Raw genomic sequence first — 6,230 nt, forward strand, 5'->3', positions numbered from 1 at the left:
AAATTACTTTCACTAAGTGTTACGTTATGTATGTTCGATAATAATATCTTTATTGCAATGACATCGATAGAAGTTTAGTATTTTAAAATGAAATCTGTGTAAGAAATTATACTCAATTTTTGGGTGAAAGAAAACCTCTTTATAAAGAGAAAAATGAATAAATTTAATTTTATTTTTTTGACTTAATTATCGATTAGAAGATTTAGCTTGTATGAATTATTATTGATTTGATACCAATAATGCGCTATTTCAGTATCTTAAGCATACATATATAGATTCACGATTAAAACTAATTGATAGCCTTGTCTCACATATAGAGTATTTGAAGTGTCATTAGAGTTGTCGACGATTGGATCCAATTTTATAGCTTGTAAATTTTAAATGTAATTTTTAAAAATAAGTAATGATATTAATTTTGTATTAACTAATTATATCAAGTCTAAATAAAATTTTAACAAGTCTCACACAAGCTTATCCTAATCAAGTGCTATGAGAATTAGAATTTATTATGTGTCTTAAATCAATTTCATAAAATCGCTATTTTAGCTATTATATGTCCTTTAATTTGTTATTCTCTAACAGTACACAAAAATTGTGGTCAAATAATTTTTGTGTTATAAATTTTAAAGATAGAATATTTTTATGTCACAAATAAATTAATTTTTGAAGTTAAATGACGTTTATGTTTGAATTTTTTTACGTGATAGAATCGATGTTATGTAATAGCAGATAAATTTTACCTATCTTTGATTTCAGTTATTCAATTTTTCAATTCTTTGTAATTTTCACCTACAACATGCCTAGTGTGAGTGAAAAAAATATTTTTTACATGATAAAAGTTAATTTAGCAATAGTAACCTCAGTTTGTAGCCATAATAAATTATTTCAAACAAAATATTATAATTAATCAATATTTCTACTTCGGGTTTTTAAGAAATGTGAAAACAATTAAATGTGGACATAGTTAATTTTCATTTAGAGTACTAAGAAATTATGACAATGGTAAGTTTAATAGCTATAATGAGTGATTATTTTGGGTTGATGTTTATTAGGGTCAATAATTATGAACTCTATGATTTTTATAATGTGTTAATATCTATCATGTCTAAAGAGTTTTGAATTTAGACAATCGTTATAGAAATATTTTTTAATTATATTTTTAAACTATTAAAAGATGTTGTTCGATTTTTTTAAACATAAAAATAAAATCACGTAGTTAAAGTTCATATTAATACCAAATATAATTAATGATTCATCAGTTAATAATTATATTTTTAATTCACCAATTAACAAATATAATAGTTAAAGTACGTAGGATCGCAAGACCATAACATTAATATGTGACTTTCTTGAATTGATATTTAACCAATATCGACGTTTTTTGAACTATATAATTTTTATTTTACGTCGATATCTATCATGTCTAAAGTAATTTGAGCTTTGACTATCACTATTGAAATATTTTTAAACTATATTAAAAAAAAACTATTCAAATATGTAGTTTAAATTTATATAAACATAAAAATTAATATAGTTCCTTAATTAGAAGTCATATATATATTAATAAAAATATAAATAATGGTTCCTAAGTTATCAAATCGGCGTAACATAGTGACGCAAGACTACAACATCAATGTATGACTCTCTTAGGTTATTGTTAATTAAAGTCGACACTTATGACCTATATCATTTTTATAACTTGTCAATGTCTATCACGTCTAAAGTATTTTAAGTTTTTATTGTTCTTATTAAAATATTTTCTATTATATTAAAAATTATTTAACTATGTAAACTTTTAGTTTTAAAACTTGTAAATAATTTTTATTCTTTTCTTTATGTATTTTTCTTATCATTTATATATACATTAAGTGTAAGATTAACATAGAGTAATTTTTTTTCCAACTAAGAAAAATTTTCGAAATTTTCAAATGTTATGTTGACTTCTTTCTGCTCTACTTCTAAAAATAAATAGAAAAATTTTGAAATGAAAAAAAAATTATTTGAATTATCATGAGAAAAATTATAGCATAATTAAAATTGTACAACTGAGTTCATACAAAAATAATTAACTTTTTGTGTTGAAAATTTCGATAATTGCTTATTTTATGTAATACTAAACTATGAATCAGATTTCAACAAAAATAAAAAACTATAATTTATTCAAAATATTGATAAGTTTTAAGATATATATCTATACCTCCTATTTATCTATATAAAATTAAGAGATATAAAATTTAAAATTAAAGATTAAAAAAACATGAATTATTTATATGATAAAATACATAATTAAATAGATATGATACATAAATATATAATATTAAATTAAAAATTTTAGATAATACAACTTTGGTCACACTGATTTTGGATATATGAGAATATAATTAATTAATTTTATATTATTATTTTTATCCTGGATTATTCTTTTCAAGCAATAAGTACTTTGCAATTATATTTATGAAAATTATGTTAATTTGTCCATTTTCATGTATTGAGATAGTTTTCAATGTATTAGAAAAGAGTAATAAAATAAGTAATGAAATAATTTTAAATTTAAGATGAAATGAGCAAAAATATCAAAAAGAAAACTAATTTATAATGTGAACAGGATTTATTACTTTTATGATCAAATTCTGGCCAAATTTTATGGCCAAAAGGATCTGTCCTAATGAATTATCAGTTGAATACTCCAGCCATGTCGTGACAAGATTCCTCTTTGACGGATTTTTTTTTCAATTATTCTTTTCCTACGAATTATTTTTCTAAAACAAATTATATCTAAAAACCAAATTATTTCCAACTAATTGCTATTTCTTTGATTTGATTAAGATTTAGGTAAGAATCACCTTACCCATATTTTCCCTTATTTACTAGTAGTACTATTAACATTAAGACACTTTACATATTGCCTAAATATGTTAATAAAAAATTCGGAGCTTTTCGAAAAAAAAAAAAAAAGGATGGACATTGAAGTAAAGAGATTCAAAATAAATGAATTAGCTGAGATTTTTTTTCTTAAAAGATATGTTATATATAATTACTCCCTCTATCTATTTTTATATGTCACACACTTGACATGCCCATTAAAAAAATGACGATTAAAATAACTACTCTTATTAATTGATATTTGGTAGTATTATGTTTTGAAAAATGATTCAGAGAATAAACTTCTCAATTTGTGTGCGTCATCTTTGCACAAAAATCATGCTAATCTTTGTTGTATCGTTTTAATTTTATTAGATGTCCCAAAGAAACTGATTTAAAGAATAAATAATTAATTTTATTAAGAATAAAATATGAAAAGAAGAATAATTTTTTTTAATGTGTTACAAATAATAATAAGAAAAAGTGAAAATCTATTTTTTGAAATAAAGTAATTGAGAGTACCAACTTGTGGCAAGAACCCTATATTTGGAATCATTATAATGATTGGGCGGCATAAGCACTTGATTAATCAACGAGAGTTACTTAAATACATGGCATGGCATACAGTACGAAATCCGTAGGTAACACCCTACTAGTTGTATTTTATTTCCAAGAATTAACATAATTAAAAACAAATAATTTGTTTGCATGTGATTTCAGATCTCTAGAAGTAAGAACCTAAACAGAGAAAGTCAAAACACTTTGTGGTCAACTCATCATTATAAACTTTACTGACCGTTTGGTCATAAATTTTTTTTTTTTTTCCGAAATTGAAGTTAGAGTTAAAAGATGAAGTTGGAGTTGTGTTTGATCATGTTTTTTTAAATTTTGTTTTATACTTTTGAAATTTTTTTTTTAAATATAATTTTATACCCTCAACTTTTAAAAATTATCAAAATCACTCAATTATTAATTTACCTACTAACATACAACCAAATGTTGAGAAAATAATTTATATATGTCTTCAATTGATAAAATAATTAACAACAAACTAATTATTATGATTGTTATTCTTCTATAATTTGAATAAAAATATCACAAGCACGAGCTAAATAAGTTTATCTAACCATAATCGATTGAATAGAGAAAAAATATATTTTGATAAATATGATTGATAGATATAAATATATTTTATATATATTCTTAAATTTGTTGATGAAAATTCTTAATTATTTTCACTTGAATTAATTATTTTATTAAATTTGGTCTTTTTAAAAAAAATTAAAGAATATAGTTAATAAGAGAGGTTTGTATAAAAATTTAAAGATTGAAGTTATATGTAATAATAATGAAAGTTGGAATTGGAGTTGAAAAAATGAAAAACAACAAAAAGTTATTTTTCATTTTCGAAATTTAATTTCAAAATTATTTTCCAAATTTTTATGACCAAACATCATATTTTTTAACTCCGAAATTTTTTTTCAGAAAAAAGAAAAAAATATCCTTGGCCAAACGGACTTAATAGTATAATGTTAAAATTGATATACACATGCAAACCTGAAACTGTATAGAAATTGTCGAATTCGGGTTCAACGAAGGTAAAAGAAGTTAAACCATTAGGTCATTGTTTCTTCATTGTGGCAAGTGCCTTATATTGTAAAATATTCTTTTAATCTTATAAGGTCTCGAATTCAATAAGTTTTAGATGTTATTATCTAAATCAGTAAATTTAATTACCAAATTGAGTTTTTTTTTTTAAATATATATTTTTGTATATAAAGTGGCAATATATGTTTTTTTAAAATGTCAAACAATATCTCTCGTCTGCCTACTTTGATTACTTTATCAGATATTTATTATTTTGTCACGTACATATTAAGCAAAAGATAATTTTATCAATTGAGATTTGTCGTAAAAATAAAGTAAATACCAAAGAAATATTCACCTACCCTACAAATGTTTAATCTTTAATTTGCTATTATTTGGATTTTACTTCCATAATGTTCAATTATACGTTACTTTACATGACTTAAAGTTCTATTTCATGAAGGGCATTTTTCATATTTGGACATATCTAGGCTGTAATTAATAGGTTAATAGTAGTAGTGCCATTGAAGACTTATATGCACTAAAAAGTAGACAACAGTAGTACTACTTTATTTAAGGAAATTTAGGTAGTGCGCAGTAATCAGATGTCTTTCATGATTATAGATTTGTTAGCACATCTAATTATAGCAAAAAAACACTAGGGATATCAAACCTCACGCTAAAAGTCGTTGATACTTAATGTCAAAAGAAGTATCTAACTCATCCGTCAATCTTTACTCTTGTTCATATTTATCTTATTAGCCGTTTGACCAAGAAAATTAAAATTTTTCGGAGTTGGAGTTGGAGTTGAAATTAGCGTTAGAGTTGTGTTTGATCATATCTTTTTTGATTATTTTTTTTTGACTTTCGAAATTTTTTTTTTAAATATGATTTAAGCCCTAATTTTTACAAACTATCAAAATCATCCAACTAAAATTTACCTACTAATGAAAAAGAAGACAATTAGCCACTATTATAAAAATAATTACATATACATGACCATATTTAATGAATTTCAATTATGACATATATAATATTTACATTAATAGCCGTTTTCTCATATTTGAAAATTTTAAATATGAATGTTATATTAACATATCATTGCTTCCTGTTTTTTAGGTAACAAATATTATCTTTCAAACAAATTTATTTTTTTTAGAAATTTATTTAATTTATTTCCTTCTTTCGTTCCTAAAAAATAGGAAATGATGAGTTGTTATTAAATTTTAGGGTGCTGCTAATTTATTTCTTTAATTTTCTTGTACATGAAAGATTTTACTGTATATGAATAAATTATTTCTATGTAAAACATGCTTTGCATATTTATGGTGTATTATATCATATACCATAAATATATAAATATGCTTAGTATGTTTCTTTATACTTTGTATTTTTATATATGTGTGTATATGGTATATACATGATATAAACTTCATATATAACATACTTTGTATATTTATATTATAAATATGCTTAGTATGTTTCTTAATACTTTGTATATTTATATATGTGTGTATAAGGTATATACATGGTATAAACTTTATATATAACATACTTTGTATATTTCTATTATAAATATAATACTTTATATATTTATGGGTATAAATATAATACTTTATATATTTATGGGTATAAATATAATAATTTATATATTTATTGGTATAAATATAATACTTTATATATTTATGGATATAAATATAAATTAACAGTAAAATAATGTCTTAAATAAGGGATAAAAATAATGATGAGAGAGAAAAAGATATATATATATATATATATAT

The 6,230-nt window shown here is 22.2% G+C and overlaps 1 non-coding gene across 1 annotated transcript; it reads right to left on the reverse strand.

Annotated features, from left to right (window-relative positions):
* Positions 1 to 3,150: 3,150 nt before the first annotated feature.
* LOC124888205 lies at positions 3,151 to 3,252 on the reverse strand. The gene has a single exon (XR_007046336.1). It is a non-coding gene; the product is annotated as a U6 spliceosomal RNA (small nuclear RNA).
* Positions 3,253 to 6,230: the final 2,978 nt, after the last annotated feature.

Source organism: Capsicum annuum, chromosome 10 (assembly GCF_002878395.1).
Source record: "Capsicum annuum cultivar UCD-10X-F1 chromosome 10, UCD10Xv1.1, whole genome shotgun sequence".
In the NCBI taxonomy this organism is placed as follows: Eukaryota; Viridiplantae; Streptophyta; class Magnoliopsida; order Solanales; family Solanaceae; genus Capsicum; species Capsicum annuum.